The sequence below is a fragment of the Mustela nivalis genome, assembly GCF_964662115.1.
Source record: "Mustela nivalis genome assembly, chromosome: 1".
NCBI classification, from domain to species: Eukaryota; Metazoa; Chordata; class Mammalia; order Carnivora; family Mustelidae; genus Mustela; species Mustela nivalis.
In genome coordinates, this window is record NC_139020.1 from 70,208,025 (window position 1) to 70,227,832 (window position 19,808).

Sequence of the window (19,808 nt, forward strand, 5' to 3'; positions counted from 1 at the left end):
TGCTTAACCAACTGAGCCATCCAGGCGTCCCTTTTTAAGATTTTTTTTTTTTAAATATTTATTTTGCAGACAGAGATCACAAGCAGGCAGAAAGGCAGGCAGAGAGAGAGACAGTGAGCAAAGAGCCTGACGCCGGGCTCAATCCCAAGACCCTGAGACCATGAACCAAGCCAAACGCAGAGGCCTAACCCACTGAGCCACCCAGGCGTCCCCATAAATAATTTATTATTAATTTGACTTCGTTTTATTTTTTAAGTTTTTTTAAAGATTTTATTTATTTCACACAGAGAGAGGGAGGGATAGAGCACAAGCAGGGGAGCTGTAAGAGGAGAGAGAAAAGTAGGCTCCCCACTAAGCAGGGAGCTTGATACAGGGCTCAATCCTAGTACCTGGGATCATGACCTGAGTCTAAGGCAGACACTTAACTGACTGAGCCACCCAAGCAACTCCATTTGATTTGATTTTATTTATTTTTTTTAAACTTTTTTTTTTAAGATTTTATTTATTTATTTGACAGAGAGAGAGAGATCACAAATAGGCAGAGAGACAGACAGAGAGAGAGATGAGGAGAAGCAGGCTCCCTGCTGAGCAGAGAGCCCAATGCGGGACTCGATCCCAGGCCCCTGGGATCATGACCTGAGCCGAAGGCAGAGGCTTAACCCACTGAGCCACCCAGGCACCCCAACTCCATTTTATTTTAAAATTATTTTTAAAAGTATATTATTTATATTTTCCTGTGCTATAGAGTATGAGCAATAAAAAATGTACAAAATATAAATAAACTAATATTTTTCTTAACTACTATCATGGCATTGATTATTTAAACATTAAAGTTTCCATAAAAATAACAAAGAATTAAAGTTGAAACCTCTATATACAGGACATTTCTAATATTATTATCCTTAATTATAACATTATAGAAACTTCTATATATTTCTGCATAATTTAGATAAAGTGTAGTTACTTCAATATGAGAAAAGTAAGATTAAAAATATCCTTATAGGGGGGCGCCTGGGTGGCTCAGTGGGTTAAGCCTCTGCTTTCAGCTCAGGTCATGATCTCAGGGTCCTGGAATCGAGCCCCACATCGGTCTCTCTGCTTAGTGGGGAGCCTGCTTCCCCCTCTTCTCTCTCTGCCTGCCTCTCTGCCTACTTGTGATCTCTCTCTGTCAAATAAATAAATAAAATCTTTAAAATATATATCCATATAGGGGTGTCTGGGTGGCTCAGTTAGTTAAGCCATCACCTTCTACTTAGTTCATGATCCTGGAGTTCTGGGATCAAGTCCAGCATCAGTCTCTCAGCTCCATGGGTAGTCTGCTTCTCCCTCTGACCTCCTCCCCTCTCATGCTCTCTCTCACTCTCTCTCTCTCAAATAAATAAATAAAAACTTTTTTAAAAAATCTGTATAAGTTATCAATTTTTGAAATTCTAAACAAAATTATTTTAATTTTGTTTAATTTCAAGGTTTCCTTATAAATAGCAAACTCAAATCCATACTTGAAATTACCATAGTTCTTAGACTATATTCTTTAAATTGGAATTGCTATTTTAAAATTATATATATACATATAAATCATACATGTATAAATATACATGTTATTATATATAATACATTGAGTTTATGTACATAATTTGAGCAACTCAATTTGTTATATAAAACTCATTATATATCAGTGCAAAATAGATTTATTAGTTTTTCTTTTATTGAATTCAAAGACACCTTTAAATAAAATAAGGGAACAGGTCTCTAAATACAAAATTTATAATTAGACATATTCTTCTTTAAATAGTTGGTAATGAAAAGGTAATTTTTTTAGGTGTATTACATATTGAGTCAATAATTCCATACTTTACTCAGTGCTCACAGTAATAAATGTAGTCATCATTTGTCACCATACAATATCATTGACTGTATATTCTCTGCTGTACTTTTCATCTCTGTGACTTACTTATTTTATAACTGGAAGTTTGTACTTCTTAATCCTCTTTACTTATTTCACCCCTGCCCTCACTCAGCTTTTCTCTGTCAACTACCAGTTTGTTCTCTATATTTGAGTCTATTTTTTGGTTTATTTATTTGTTTGTTTTGTTTAACTGACTCAACACATAAGTGAAATCATTTGTTATTTGTGTTTCTCTGTCTTATCCTTTAGCCTAATATTCTCTAGGTCCATCCATTGCATATATATACACCACATCTTCTTATCCATTTTTCTGTTGATGGAGACTTGGGTTGCTTCCATATCTTGGCTATTGTAAATAATGCTGCTAGAAACATAGGAGTGCATATATCTTTTTGAATAAGTGTTCTTGTTTTCTTCAGGTAAATACCCAAGAGTGGAATTACTGGGTCATACGATATATCTATTTTTAATATTTTGAGGAACCCTTGTACGTTTTCCACAGTGGTTGTACCAATTTAAATTCCCACTAAAAGGAGGGAAACAAACCATAACAGACTCTTAATCTCACAAAACAAACTGAGGGTTGGTAGGGGGTAGGGAGATAGGAATAGGATGGCTGGGTTATGGACATTGGGGAGGCTATGTGCTATAGCACGGTGAGCGCTGTGAGATGTGTAAGCCTGATGATTCATAGACCTGTACCCTTGGGATAAATAATACATTATATGTTAATTAAAAAAAATCAAAACAAACAAAATTCCCACTAACAGTGTACAAGGGTTTCTTTTTCTTCACATCCTCACCTACACTTTCTCATTTCTTGTCTTTTTGATTTTAGCCATTCTGACAGGCATGAGGTAGTATTTCACTATGGTTTTGATTTGCATTTCCATGGTGATAAGATGAGTGACGCTGAACATCTTTTCATGTGTCTCTTGGCCATTTGTATGTCATCTTTCAAAAAAAGTTTACTCAAGTTTTCTGCCTATTTTTTAATCAATTATTTGTTTTTTGATGTTGAGTTGAAAAAGTTCTTTATATATATTGGATATATACCTCTTTTTAGATATATCACTTGCAAATATCCTCTTTCATTTAGTAGGTTGACTTTTCTTTTTCTTTTTTTGATGGTTTCCTTTGCTATGAAAAACTTTTTATTTTGGTGTACTCCTAATAATTTATTTTTGCTTTTGTTTCCCTTGCCCAAGGAGACATATTTAGAAAAATGTTGCTAAAGCCACTGTCAAAGAGATTATCGCCTATGTTTTCTTCTAGGACTTTTATCTTTTCCAATTTTACAGTTATGGCTTTAATCCATTTTGAAGTTATTTTTGTGTATGGTGTGAGAGAGTTGTCCAATTTCATTATTTAACATGTAGCTGTCTAGTTTTCCCAACACCATTTATTTAAGATACTTTCTTTTTCTCATTGCATATTCTTGTCTTCCTTGTTGTAGAGTAATTGACCATATAATCATGGGTTTGCTTGGGGGCTCTCTTTCCTGTTTTAATGATCTATGTGCCTGTTTCTGTGCCTGTATCATACTGTTTTAATTGTTACAGCTTTGTAGTATATCTTAAAATCTAGGATTGTTTTTCTTTGTCTTTCTAAAGATGCTTTAGAAAGGTTACAGTTCAAGGATATTTTATATTATGTCAGATAAATCTTAGTGGCCTTTTGAAAACTTTTTTTATTGAGATATATTTAATATGTAACATTTGTAAATTTAAGGTATACTAATCTAAAAATTTCCTTCTTGATTTTGGCTGAAATCTATAAGTATCACAATCTTTCACTTTGTTTTTTCTCCTGTGATTTGTCAACTTTGAAAGATCTGTTTTCCTTTTCTAACCTGATACATAATTTGTATCTGAACTACTCATCAGGAAGTTCAATCTAACTTTGTTTCCTAAGTGTCCTGCTTTATTGCTTTTAAATTCAGATCAATTTCAGATTTTTAGACATTATTTCAAATGATCAAATTTTTTATCATTAAGTGAAAATTTGTTACAGTGAAATGTATTTCTTCCCTTATACCAACAGAATGAATTTCATGTTATCTGAGAATATGCAAAAATATTGATATTCATATCATCACTGTTATTTCAGTGGAATGAGTAGACCCAAATTAAGGCATGACTCCCTCACTGCCAGAGATTTCTCCTGTGGCCATGTCAATGCTTCTAACCTCTGTCTTTCATCTTCATAGCTTGTGACTAGGACTGAAAACTCCAAAATTTAGTGTCAGTGCCCCAAGCTGAATCAAAGAAGTTTTCTCTCTCTCTCTCTCTTTTTTAAGATTTTATTCATTTATTTGAGAGAGAGAGCAGGAGGGAGGAGAGGAAGTATTGGGCTCAATGCAGAGCTTGATGTCGGGACCCTGGGATCATGACCTGAGCCAGAGGCAGATGCTTAACAAATTGAACCACCCTCGCACCCCCAAAGAAATCTTCTCAATGGAATGTTGACACTTGCACAGAGACATAAAATTGGAAGTGCATGCAAGCCTACTTACATCATAACAATGCTCCTGGATGAAGATCCCTAATTCCCACTACCTTTTGCCCCAGAACTTGCCTGGTTTCTAAAGACTAATTGATCATTTTTGTTCAGTTTTTAAATGACCCCACTATGCTTTTGATAAATGTTCTTTATGCTTAAGTTAGGCAAGGTTAGTTTTGAGATGCAGATCCAGAAATTTGGTCTAAAGTAAGACAATGATTATAAGTGTATAGATTACAATCTAGTATACACAGATACTAGCTGTTAGTTTTGATTACTTAGGTGTCCTGTTTTAAGGATGAGTGGACTATTTTTATACTTGCAGCAATTATATATTTTTTTCTGATTTTTTTAGAATAAACTATTTCAGTGGCATGGTTCATGTCAGAATACAAGTCTTCATTTTAAAAACAACCTTGATGAATGTATTTGGATCTAAAAAAATGAACTTTCTTCTTCTTTTGGAGTATCTTGAAATAAAGGCCAAAGCAAAAGGATAAGTGAACTCCTCTGAATAATAAAGAATAGAATTTTGAGATTTTATAAATCAGCCCTGCTTTGATGGGTAGGAGATGAAACAGAAATGTAGGGGAGAGGCCTTGTGACCTAATCATTATGGCCTGAGAAGATGTTCTTTCTCAGTAATCCACAACAGAGAATAGACGGCAACTACCAGACACACTGAAATTAAAGTTGCTTTTTGATTCTGCTATATGGTAGAAAGAAAAACGATGTTAGGATTGCTTTGGCTGAAGTTAAGTAAAAGGAGCTGTGTCCAACAGGCAGTGAAATGGGAACAGAAATAGGATGGAAGGGTGATTGTGGAGGGAGTGTGTGGCAGTTGGGAGGAGGTTGCGGTAGGAGCTGAATGGGAAGATGTCCTCCTCTAAAGTCTCTTGGAAATAATCAGGCGTCCAGGCTTCTCATGGCTCAGGAGATAAGCATGCAGCTGTTTTACATGGATATTTTAGGAAGGGTGCCCCAGAATATCAGAAGTCTTTAGACTGTTCAAACTTAAGTCTTACTCTTCATAATGTGGAAGTTTCTGAGAAATAAAAATTGACAATACAATGAACGAGATTAAGTTGTTCTGTCATTGAGGCTGTTGAAGTTTTATAGCACTTTAGGTAAATCACTTTTTATTTCCTCAGTGCCCTCACAAATATATTAAATGCAAGTGACGTATTTTTCCTGCTCAAGTTTATTCTTCATTTTGCTTCAGAATATTAACTGGCATTACTTTTCAACAAGCCTCGAATTTTAGAACAGGTTTAGATTCACAGAAAAATTGTGAGGCTAGAACAGGCTTTGGTGATAGTGAGTAAAATAAAAAATATTTGCATGTAGGTGTTTCTTGGGCATAAGTTTTCAAATCAGTTGGGTAAATACCTAGCAGGGTGATTACTAGATTTTATGGTAAGATTATGTTTAGCTTTGTAGGAAACTGCAAAAACTGTTATTCAAAGCAGCTGTACTATTTTCACATTCCCAGAAATAATGAATGAAAGCCTTCATATTCCAAATCCTTTTCTTTTAAGATTTTATTTATTCATTTGATAGACAGAGATCACAAGTAGGCAGAGAGGCAGGCAGAGAGAGGTAGGAAAGCAGACTCCCTACTGAGCAGAGAGCCAGACACAGGGCTCAATCTAGGACCCTGAAATCATGACCTGAGCCAAAGGCAGAGGCTTTAACCCACTGAGCCACCCAGGCGTCCCACATATTCTAAATCCTGACCATAAATTAATATGGTGAGTTTTTTTGGATTTTAGACATTCTAAGTGGGATGTAGTGGTATCTTGTTAAAATTTTCATTACTAAATGACAAATGATGTTGAACATTTTTTCATATGCTCATTTACCATCTGTCTATCTTCTTTGGCATGCTGTCTGTTTATATCATTTTAAAATTAGATGATTGTTTTCTTACCATTTGGTTTAAGTGTTTTCTGTATATTTGGGGTCAAAATCCTTTATCAGATTATCTGATTTGTTATTATGTTCTCCAGTCTATGGCTTGTCATTTCATTCTTTCATAGAATTGAAGTTTTTAATTTTTATAAGTCCACATTGTCAATTTTTTTTATGTATCATTCTTTGGATATTATATATAAAAACTCATCACCAAATCCAAGGCCACAGAGATTTTTCTACTGGAAATTTTATTGTTTTGAATTTTACATTTAGGTCCTTAATAATTTTAAGTCCATTTTTATCCAAAGTGTAAGGTAGGTGTTGAGATTCGGGGTTTTATTTTGTTTTTTTACATATGGCTATTGAAAAAGTTACCCTTTCTTCATCAAATTGTCTTAGTAAAAAGACAATTTGTTGTTTAGTTTTATGTAAATCTGTTTTACAGAAAACAGATTTTACATATTTATGTAAACATTTTACATATTTATATTTACATATAAATTTTATTTATAAATTTATTTATATGTAGTTATATTTACATATAAACATAATTTATATTTACATATAAATATTTACATGTTTATGTTTTACATATTCATGTAAATATGTTTTACATAAATCTGTTTTATGTAAAAGAACAATTATTGATTAGTTTTATGTAAATCTGTTCCTGAGCTTTCTATCTATGATATATATATGTTTGTTCTTCTTCCAATATCATGATCCTTTGAGTTCTGTGTTCTTCAGTACTGCATTGGCTCTTCGGGGTCCTTTGCCTTTCCATATGAAGTTTAGATGAGTTTATAGCTATTTATAAAAATAGTTTTCTGATATTTTGATTGGTTTTGCATTGAATTTATGGACCACTTGAGAAGAACTGTTGTCTTAATAATGTTGAGTTTTCTAATCCATTACCATCATGTATTGGTCCATGTAGATCTTTGTTTTTTTTTCATCAATAATTTATAGTTCTCTACATATAAATTTTATACATATTCTGTTACCTTTATGCCTAGGTATCTCATTTTGGGAGTGCGACAAATGGTATTTAATTTTCTTTAATTTTACTTTTTCATTGCTGGTTTATAGGAAAACAATTGACTTTTACATATTGATCTTAAATATGCTGCAAATTTGCTATATTTGCTTATTGATTCCAGGAGTTTGCTTATAGCAGCTTTGGAACTCTTACATAGTCAGTTATACCATCTGGGAAGGAAATCAGTTTTATTTCTTCCTTTTCAATCTCTAAATTCTTTCTTTCTATCTGCTGTCTTTCCCCTATTTCTTCCTCTCTATTCCTTCCTGCATCCCTCCTTCATCTTCGTTTTTCTGTTGTTTTTTTTTCTATGTTTCTGTCTCTTTTCTTCTTTCTCTTCTTCCCCTGCTCCATTGTCTCTTTCTTTTGTCTTTCCTTCTCTCTCTTCTTATCTCTCCCTCCCTTCCATTTATCTCCTCCTCCTCCTGATGCTCTTTCTTTCTTCCCCTCCCCCTCCCTCCCTCCTTCTTCCTTTCTCTCTTTTTCTCTCCTTTTCTTCCTTCCTTCTTCCCTCTCTTTCTACCTTTTCCTCTTTCTTTCTCTCCTCTCTCTCTCTCTCTCTCCCTCCCTCCCTACTTCCTCCCTTCCTTTCCTGAAAGGTCATTCACTAATGCACAATTCCTTTAATGGGTATTGGACTATTCATATTGTTTATTCCTCCTTGTGTGCGTTTTGATAGTTTTTGTCTTTCGAGGAATTAATCCACTTTATCTAAGTTATCAAATTTGGGATCCTTGAGCTCATCATAAGTATTCCTTTATATTCTTTAATGTAAACAGTAATAGACTTTTCTCCATTAATATTGATTATTGATAATTTGTGTTTCTTCTTTCTATCCTTGGTGAGTTAGGCTAGAAATTTATCAATTTTATTGATGTTCAAATTATCAGCTTTCAATTTGTTAATTTCCTCTATTATTTTCCTGTTTTCACATCTATTTATTTGTTTATTTATTTGTTTGTTGGTTGGTTTGTTTTTAAGTTTGGGGGGTTTTCTTTGAGGGAGAGATAGAGCAAGTGAGTACATATGAACAGGAGGAGTAGGAGCGAGAGAATCTCAGGCAGATTCCCCACAGAACATACAGCCCAATATGGGGCTCAGTCCCACAGCCATGAGATCATGACCTGAGCCGAAATGAAGAATAGAACACTTAACCATCTGAACCCCCCCACTTCTCCCTTCACTTTTATTCACTCCCTCTCCTTGCTTATAAGAATTTATTTTCTTATGCTTGTAATGGGCATAAATTGCTCTTATTTTTCTAGGTTTCTAAGATGAAAGCTTAGATTATCAATTTTAAATACAGATTTTTTCCTAATATATGCATTGATACTATACATTTACTTCTAAGCTCTATTGCTGTATCCAAATTAGATAAATTGTATTTTTATTTTCACATATTTCAAAATATATTGAAATATATTTCAAGAAATATTGAAATATATTGAATATATTTCAAGAAAATAGTTTTTCTTGAAATCTCGTCTTTGACTCTTGTGAGTTTTAAACTGTGTTGTTTAATTTCTACATAGCTAAATATTTTCAAGCTATCTCTTTGTTATTTATTTCAAATTACAATTTTTTTGTGGTCTGAGAACATACTTTGTTTGATTTCTAGTATTTTAAATTTAAAGTGTGTTTTACAAGTTAGAATTAATCCCTCTTGCTGAGTGTCCTATGTGAGCTTGGGGAAAATGTGTAATTCACTGTTTGGATGAAGTATTCCTTATGTCAATTATATCCAATTGATTGATAGTGCTGTTCAGTTCAACTATGTTCTTGCTGATTTTATGCCTACTGGATCTGTCAGTTCCTTGGTACACAATAGTGGCATTTTCTGTTTCTAAATCTATTAGGTTTTGCCTCATGTTTTTCTGCTCTGTTGTTAGATTTATACATGTTTAGGGTTTTTATGTGTTCTTCAACAATTTGACCCTTTTTCATTATGCAGTGCCCTCTTCATCCCTGATAATCTTGCTCATTCAAATATCTCTTTTTCTAAAATTAATAGGCTAGAAATTTTGATTAATTCTAACATGGCATACATTTCTCCTATTCTCCATTCCTTTACTTCTAAGCCATCTGAATGTGCACATTTTAAATGGGTTCTTGTAAAGAATACGTAGTCACATCTTTTTCTTTTTACTCTATTAATCTCTACATTTTAATTGGTATATTTAGCTCTTCACATTTAAACTATTTGCTGAGATAGAATAATATCTACCCCTTTGTAATTGTTTTCTATTTGTTAGATTTACTCTTTGTTTTTTTCTCCCTCTTTTTTCTGCCTTCTCTGATTTTAACTTAGCATTTTGTATGTATTATTTTATGCCATCCTTTAGTGTATCAGTCATACTTTCAGAAATTATTAGTTGTCCTTGACATACAATATACAGTCCTAGGTAATAAGTGTTCTTTCAAATAACATTATTCTATTCCAGGGCAGTGAAGATACTTTATATCTGTGTCTTCTTGGTTCTTTCCTCTTGATCCTTGTGCCTTGGCTTCATTTATTTCAGTTATTTATACATTACATCACCCAATCCATAGTTACTTTTATTGATTTAAACTGTTATTTTCTAAATTTATCCAGAATATTAAAAAATAGGTTTTATTTTACCTTATTATTCCTTCTCCAACATTCTCCCTTTCTTGAGGTAGATCTAAGTTTTTTACCTGTATCTTTTCCTTCTTACTGAAAATCTTTTTAACATTTCTTGCAGAGATGTTCTTCTGGCCACAGATTGACTCAGTTTTGCCTGACTTTTGAAGGATAATTTCACTGGCTATAGATTGGTATTTTTATTTGTTTGTTTATTTTCAACATCTTAAAATTTTTATACCACCCTCTTCTTGTGTGAATGGTTCCTGGTGAGAAGTGTTATAGAATTCACCTTTTTTTCTCTTTAGATAAGATGACTTCCCACTCTCAATTTGTCTCAAAATTTTCTTTTTGTCGAAGATTTCCCGTAGTTTCAATATGGTATGCCTAATTATATAGTTGGTTTGGTATTTATCTGGCTTGGTGTTCTTTCTTCTTTGGTGTCTGTCATTATTTTGTAAAGTTCTCAATATTTATCACTATAACTATTTCTTTTGCTTTCTTCTTTTCTCTCCTTCTGATAGTCAAATCATATATATGTTACATCTTTTGAAATTATCCCACAATTCTGGTATCCTTCATTTTACTTTTTTTTTTTTACACTTCATTGATCTATCTTCAAACTCCCTGATTCCCTCCTGTACTGTCTAGTCTACTGATCAACCCCTGAAGACATTCTTCATTTCTATTCAGTGTATTGATTCCTCATTTCCTTTTAAAATAGTCTCTTAGAGTTTCCATCTTTCAGCTTAAATTATGCATATATTCTTGCATGATGTTTTTTTCCCAATAGAATCCTTAACCGGTTAATCATAGTTACTTAAAATTGTATCTGATAAGTCCAACTTCTGTACCATGTCTGAGTCTGGTCCTGCTGCTAAGTTTGATTATGTTTTTTCTTAGCTTTTGGTATGCCTTATAATTTTGTTGTTGTTGTTGTTGATGATTGGATGAGCTGAGTTGGATAATAGGAAACAAAATAAATAAGTGAGGATTTATTTTAACCTGGCTAAGTGTGAGACTGTGTTTAATGTTTGCTGTGATTTATTTGCCAGGGGTTTCAGATTCTCCTGCTGCCCTTGTTTTGTTTCTCCTATTGTCTTTGGGTTTTCTTAAGTATCCCTTATCAGGAAAGTGGGCATCTTGCAGGCCTTCACCTATAAATCCCTATGTCTTAGGGCCCTATTTGTTTGGAGGTAAGGTGTGGAGGAGGGCAAGTGTTCTCTGAACTTACGATCAAATATCCATCTTTTAGTAGGTCTGTGTCTCTAGTAGGTCTGTGTCTTTAGTAGGTCTGTGACCTCCATCTTCATCTAAAAGAGGGCTTTGACCTCCATAAGTGATTCCCCAGTGGCATAGTTTCTCCCCTTCCCTTAGTCTAGGAGGAGCTAAAGTGTGAACAATGCCTTTTGACTCAACTGAGATAAGAGTTTATCAGTCTTTTACCCTAGAGTCTATTATTTTTTTTAAATTTTTTTTAATTAAGCTTTTAAAAATATTTTTTATAAACATATAATGTAATTTTATCCCCAGGGGTACAGGTCTGTGAATCACCAGGCCCACACACTTCACAGCACTCACCATAGCACACACACCCCTCAAAGTCCACAAACCCATCCCCTCTCCCAAGCCCCCTCCTCCCAGCAACCCTCAGTTTGCTCTGTGAGTTCAAGAGTCACCTATGATTTGTCTCCCTCCCAATCCCATTCTGTCTCATTCACTCTTCTCCTACCCCCAACCCCCCCATGTTGCATCTCCACTTCCCCACATCAGGGAGACCACATGAGAGTTGTATTTCTCGGATTGTTTAAATTTTATTTATTTATTTATTTATTTATTTATTTGACAGAGAGAGAGATCACAAGTAGGCAGAGAGGCAGGCAGAGAGAGAGAGGGAGGAAGGAGGCTCCCTGCTTAGCAGAGAGCCTGATGCGGGACTCGATCCCAGGACCCTGAGATCATGACCTGAGCTGAAGGCAGAAAGTTAACCCACTGAGCCACCCAGGTGTCCGCTAGAGTCTATTATTTTAATGTGAAATGTGTTCTGGGCACATCTCACAATGTTACTCTTCTCTCTTTACCAGAGCCAGAAAACAATTTTTCTCAGATCCTTATCTTGAAAATCTGGAGATAAAAGTCCATGAGCCTATCTGGAGACCCCCCGCTCCCCCTGATTCTAGCCCCCAGGAGACTCTCACTTTAAGGCTAGTCCATTCATAGTCTTCACAATTTCTTGAAATTACCAATTATATTTTCCTACCACTTTATGGCTCCAGCAGTTTCTGGTCTAGGTATTCATATAATAGATTTTGTATATGACTCTGACTTGCCAGTATCTCCAGATTTTGGTGTGGCTATTTGCTCTACAATGTAAGTTCCCTGTCTCTCTAACGATTCAGAGAAATTCACTTGTTTTATTTTTCCAGCTCTCTCATGTTGTATAATGATGGAAATGATGTCTGCCAAGCTTTTACATATTCAAGGTGAAACTGGAAGTCAAATGATTATGAAGTCGTTGATACATGCATATTAATTAATATGTTTATCCAGTTAAAAAAAATCCTTTTTTGAGTTGAAAGAACTAGGTTTGAGTCTGTGATCTATTAATTGTCATCTTGTGTCTTTGTAAGTCACTGAATTCTTCATCACTTTAATTTCTGTTCATCTATTAAATGGAACAGATTCTAGTGTCCATGTCTGATAAATGATTATGGCTAAATAGCAGGCAATAAACCATTAATAAGTATTCCACATAATAACATAAAATTAGACTTTAAAGTTTCATCCTAAATTATTTTATTTTTGTTCTTTTAAATTGTATCATGGCAAGTATAATGATCTTACTTTGCATGCTATAAAATGCATTATCCTAAGATGTAGAAAAGTATCATCTCTATGTTAGTTAAAGACTTAAAGCATCTTTCCCTAAAATATAATCTTTTAGTGAGAGGTTTCTTGGTTGAACAAATGTCACCCTTGTTTGCCTGCCAATATTTGTTGTTACTTCATTTTGTTTATGTGTTGTGTTGTTTTTATTATCTGATTTCAATTATACAGAACTGTTTCTTAATTCACCATTTCTGCATATTAACTTAGCAGATTTGTATTCTACTTCTGTCTTTCTAGTAGTTATTTTTAAAGATTTTATCATCCATGTTTGATATAGCAAGTCTAAATTTAATATTATTTAATTCTAGCTGTGTAATACAGGGTCATAAAATGTTTTAACTCCAAATTCTAGAATTTTCATTTCACTCCATTTTTGAATCCTTTCTAATCTTAGTCTCTATTTCTCTTTCTCTTATTTTATTTTATCGTGTTTTTTAGAGAGGGACAGAGAGAGGGAGAAAGCATGATCAGGGAAGGGAAGAGAGAGAGAGAGAGAGAGAATTTTAAGCAGGCTCCATGCTTAGCAGTCTCTATTTCTCTTTCTCTTATTTTATTTTATCGTGTTTTTTAGAGAGGGACAGAGAGAGGGAGAAAGCATGATCAAGGAAGGGAAGAGAGAGAGGGAGAGAGAGAATTTTAAGCAGGCTCCATGCTTGGCAGAGAGCCTGATGTAAGACTTGATCTCAGGACCCTGAGATCATGACCTGGGCCAAAATCAAGAGCCAGAAGCTTAACGAACTGAGCTACCCAGGGTCCCTCACTTATTTTAATAAACACATGTTTGTTTTTTTGTTTTTTAGTAAACACACTTTTATATTTAAATAACTGTTTACTCTTACCTTAGTGTTTCGCTTTTTTTTTTTTTTTTTTTGGCTTTCATTTCTGAAGCACATTTTTTGGAAGTTCTTTTGGTGAAGGACTAAGAGGAATAAACTTTCTCAATCTTTATCTAAAGATGTTTTATTTTACCGCATTCTTGATTTATGGATAAGTTGGATATAGAATTTTACATTATTGTTATTTTTCCTTTGCACTTTGAGGAAATCATTTGTTTATCTTCAGGCGTCTATTGTGGCTGATTAGAAATCTGGATAAAGTCTAGCTGTTATGTGTTTATAATTAATTTGACTTTTCTTTTGACTCTTTGTCCTGGTGTTCTGCTGTTACTCTGGAATACATCTGTTGGTTCTTATTTATCCTGCATACTCTGTTTCTTCCAATTAAATACTTCTAGATTGAATAAATTTGGGAGACTTCCCTTCTGAGTCATTATATTTTGAAAGTTGCCTGTCTCTGTTAGCCTATTGTTTGTTCCTTTTTCCCCCCCGGTTCCACTTCAACGTATGTTGAAACTTGTCCTCCTATTCTCTTGTCTGCTCTTTAATGGGCCCAGTTCTTTATGTCTCTTTATCTGTGTTTTATATTTTGTGTGATTTATTCCTACGTTTAATTACTATCCTATTTTCCAGTTCATTCAATTTCTCTTTAGTTGTATATGATCTGCTATTTATCATGTTCAATAAGGTTTTAATTTTAATAGCCTTAAATTTCATTTTTAAGAGTTCTTATAACTTGGGTTTATTTAAAATATGTTTCTTGCTTTTCCAATTTGCTTTATTCTTTCAGTGTTGTTTGTATTACACTTTTATATTATTTTAATGCTTCTCACATTTAAAAAAATAATTTTTTGAGATTGTTCTGTTATCTATATTGTTCTGAGTTTATATGGTCTCAAGTTAATTTTTATGGTGACTTTTCCTCAATGATTTGTAGTGCTTCACTGCTAAGTCATTATTGCCTAAGCTATTATTTCTGTAGGATTTCTGTACTCTCTGAACTATGAAAGTCTCACCTCACAACAGTTTTGTGTTTGCTGCTTTTGAGACCCTAGATATTTCAATGGTACTAACCTGGTTATGTTAATTTCTGTGTCTGAACCCATGCTACAGCAGTAGTATATATTTTTACCTTATACCTTTACATGGCTCAGGCTTAAGCTTTAGTTTCTTTGTTTAGATGACATAGTTTCTCTACTGATGTTGGAAGAATGAATTCTTCAACAGTATTCATATACAAGGTTGTGTGTGCCTCTATTCTCCAAAACATTGAAACTTGTTGCTACTCTCTCCCTAACTTTTATATAAGGTCCCCCAAAGCAACAGAATTGTCCTCCTTTTTGTCTCTTCATACTTAACACCTTCCTTTCCATAATAGATATTCAAAAATGTTAAGTGAAATAAGTGCATGTGATGATCAAATTTTAGATATTGGCCAAAGTTGTTACTAATTGAAGAAAACTAAAAAAAAAAAAAAAAAAAGCAAATGTAATTCAATTTTGTAAGCAGAAACTACATTTTACATTTGCTGAATGGAGAATTGTTTCTCTTTGCCATATAATTTAAAGCTGAATAACCTTGATATTAGTTATCACATCCAAATTATGTTCTTTAAAAATGTAGAAATACACAATTATAATATATAAATATCAAAGAGTTATGAACAATGTGTAAACATTCCAAAATTTATCTGGTAAAGATACATATAAAACACATATATCTATACAAAGAAAAGTGAGTTTCTTATTTCAAAGAAAATACAAAAATTAAATTTTATATCCAATGAATTTCAAAGAATGAGCAAAAAAATACATCATTCATATCATTCATAAGCTTTGCTAGAGAAAAAAATGTTTGCATTTCAATTATGCAAAATAATCATTCAAAATATTGTTCCATGCAAGCTGGTGCAGCCACTCTGGAAAACAGCCTGGAAGTTTCTCAAACTGTTGAAAATAGAACTGCCCTATGACCCAGCAATTGCACTACTGGGTATTTAACCTAAAGATACAAACGTAGCGATCCAAAGGGGCACGTGCACCTGAATGTTTATAGCAGTAATGTCCACAATAGCCAAACTATGGAAAGAACCTAGATGTCCATCAACAGATGAATGGATCAAGAAGATGTGGTATATATACACAATGGAATACCATGCAGCCATCAAAAGAAATGAAATCTTGCCATTTGCGACTACATGGATGGAACTAGAGCGTATCATGCTTAGCGAAATAAGTCAAGCAGAGAAAGACAACTATCATATGATCTCCCTGATATGAGGAAGTGGTGATGCAACATGGGGGCTTGCGTGGGTAGAAGAATCAATGAAACAAGATGGAATTGGGAGGGAGACAAACCATAAGTGACTCTTAATCTCACAAAACAAACTGAGGGTTGCTGGGGGGAGGGGGGTTGGGAGAAGGGGGTGTGATTATGGACATTGGGGAGGATATGTGCTTTGGTGAGTGCTGTGAAGTGTGTAAACCTGGTGATTCACAGACATGTACCCCTGGGGATAAAAATATATGTTTATAAAAAATAAAAAATTTAAAAAAAAAGAAAAGAAAATTAAAAAAATATATATTGTTCCAGACAAAATGATAAATATTGTATGAATTTTCTGACAGTTTTGAGCATGATGAGCCATTGTTAAATTTGGGGGGAAGTTATTACTCTTCTATTTTAGAGATATATTCTGGAGAAAAGATTTTCTTCCATAACTTCAAGTCTCTGGAAATATCTATGTGTATGTTAATCTGGATAACATTAATAATTGGAATAGCTATTTAACTTATTTGAGTATTCTTTCTTAGTGGTTTGCTTTTGCTTAAAGAGGTTAAAGGAAAACAGCCTATAGTTTGAATTTGCTATAAAGCAGGCTTAAAAACTAACTGGTGGGCTCTTAACAGACATGTAAATTTTAGGATCTCAATGTCATTTAGTTTATAATGTAATTAGCTATTTGGGGATAATATCATCAAAACCTTTTAAAAGTATTGAGTCCACTTAGTGAACCTATATTTGTGTAAACCATTATTATAATTCTAGTTTTCAGATATTTCTTTTGTATGATTTTCCTCTGTGACTTAATACCAATTTATTTATAATTATAGGAAATTAAACATTTAGCTTTTAATTAGCATGTATAAAATAGGAAAGATTAATATAATTAATAAAGTTAGTTTTCTGCATTTTGTATTTTAATTTTTAAGATTTTATTTATTAGGAGAGAGCAAGAGAGAAACAAAGAGCATGAGCAGGGGGGAGGGGCAGAGGAAGAGGGAGAAGCAGACTCCCCACTGAACAGGGAGACCAATGGTGGGGCTTGATCCCAGGACTTCAGGATCATGATCTGAGGTGAAGGCAGTAACTGAGCCACCCAGGGGCTGAGCCACCCAGGGGTTCCTATATTTTGTGTTTTAAAACAAAACAAAAAAAAGTCTTTATAATATTGCAATTCCTCAAAAATTTCTTCAAGTCATAACACTTAAATATGTAATTAGTGTTCGGTGCTTTAAAATAATCTAGAGCATAATTTTGTTTTAGTAAGCATTGCTATAGCATGTCATTAAATAGAGTGATCATTTTTTAAAAATTTTATTTATTTATTTATTTGACAGAGAGAAAGAGAGATCACAAGTAGGAAGGGAGGCAGGCAGAGAGAGAGAGGGTAGCAGGCTCCCCACTGAGCAGAGAGCCCAATGCGGGGCTTAATCCCAGGACCCTGAGATCGTGACCTGAGCCGAAGGCAGAGGTTTAACTCACTGAGCCACCCAGGCGCCCCTAAATATAGTGATCACTTTTGGATAATTAATACATCTCACAATGTATGTCTTAGTATTTATTTGAAAGCAAACATAGTAGGGGACACCTGGTAGCTCCGTTGGTTAAGCATCTGATTCTTGATATTCACTCAAGTCATAATCTGAGGGGTCGTGGGATCCAGCCACACTGTGAACATGAAGTGGACTTTGAATTCTCTTTCCCTCTCCCTTCGCCCCACCTCACCATGCTCTCTCTATCTCTCAAATAAATCTTAAAAAAAAAGAAAGAAAGAAAGAAAAGAAGCACACATATTTACGAAGTCACAATTCTTTGGTGGAATTACCAGACACATAATAGATTCCTATTAGATTTTCAAACCATTACATATATGGGTTCCCAATTGATTTGGATTCCAAAAATATTATTATTTGTATGTATTAGGGAAAGAAATATGTTTGATTTTTTATTTGTATAATCAGTTTTTCAAATCCTTACTGTTCTGTTGGTACAAATGGCTTTATATTAACTGAAGTATGTCTAACATCCAGAATATTAATAGAGGATATGATTTAGGTATTATTTGGATTTCTTTTTTGACTGAGAGGTCAAGGCATTTAAATAGGATATGATATTTTATGTAAATAAGATGGAACCATGTTTTCAATACGTTTATAAGTAGTTACTATTATTCATGACATTTAAAGAATCTTTCCTTAAATTATACTTTCAATCTGTTTTGTTAGACACTGTGGGGACTGGGCATGAGGTGGGGGTCTAAAATTCATGGAAGGGCTTAACCCATAGGAAAGAGTAGTTCAGAATGCCAATAGACTGTAATAATTTCAAGACTTTAAATGGAATGTTAATAAGTCATTTAATGTTTCAAGAACCTTGAAAAGTATATTAACTGAAATATAAACAATATCTCCTTCATCTTCACAGTTAGATTTTAGGATTCTATCAATAATGAAAAGAGAAGAAACAGATGAATCAGTTGATAGGGTAGGAACTGATTAACAGAATGGAGTTTCATGGATAAACTACAAGCAGGAAATGTAGGTGGGAAGCAGGATTATTACCATGTGGAAGGAGATGGTGGAGAAATGAACTATCATAAACCTATGTATTTAATAATCAACTAACTATCTGCTCAAATAGCCATAGAGCATCTTTACTTTTAGATCATTTCCAGCATTGCACTTAGAGAAATATTACTCTAGATTAATACTGTTTCCTGCATCTCATTTGTGCTCGTTTATTGTTTTAATTCTTTAGACAGGCTTTGTTGTTAAATTCAGGTCCTTGATCTCTCCATAGTCTATTGTATCTATAGTTATAAATGATTTGTCTCTCAGGAGTGTCAGTAAATATTCAGCCTCAAACCACTAAAATCACTGTATTAGATTGTCTTTAACAGGACTTGATAACAATTTATTGTTATTATGGTACTATTTCATACAAAGGCACCATTCCAGTTTTTGCATCAATGCTAACTAGCAGTTTTCTTTGTAGACTGAATATGGCATATGAGCCATAACTGAAACCAACTCCACTATGCCCATATTGCAATTTCAAGGTGAAATGAATAGCAGGTTTTAACAAGATAGATCTTTCTCCAAAGACCTTTATATTTCAAGTGTTGTTCAATTTTTTCATTTGTCATAAAACAAAATATACCTCTGTGATATGCTTTATGTCTTCTAATATCTTGAGGCAAACTGGCTGGCAAATGTATTATTCTCTCATAAAGAAGAGGAGCCTGGGATGATATTTGCAGCTGTATTACCCATGCTGGACCAACCAAACTGCTGCTTTTGTTCATGCCATCTCAACTGCCATAGAAATAGTGTGTGAAGTTCAAGCTATAATGCCGACTTCATAATGCTGTTTTGTTCTTTCTGCAAAGATTCCCTGTCTTATATTAAATATGCCCATAAATCTCTCAGTAATTGTATATTATTTTTGTGTTCCCTCTACAGTTTAGACATTGTATTCAACTTTGAGTTTATTCTGCTTTGTATGGGGCTATGGCAGGTTTATGGGATGTTGTAAAGCTGAGAAAAGTAAGGCAATTATTGTTAAGCCTTTGTAAGCTGTTTGAGAAAGACATTTGCTGTGAACAGGGCATGGGGATCAATGCTGCTGGGCACAAGTTTACTCGGATTTTTAGTTAAACTCTTTCTAAAGGGAGTGAGTATTGCTATGAGCAGTTTTAAAAATTGAAAACTGGGAGTTTTCCATTACTTTTTAAGTAACAACTAAGGACTATGAGATACATAAGTGATAAAAATAACATGAATGAAAAAAGTTGTTTTGTTTTTTTATCCTGTGTAAGTGAACTTCAAAGATATTTTA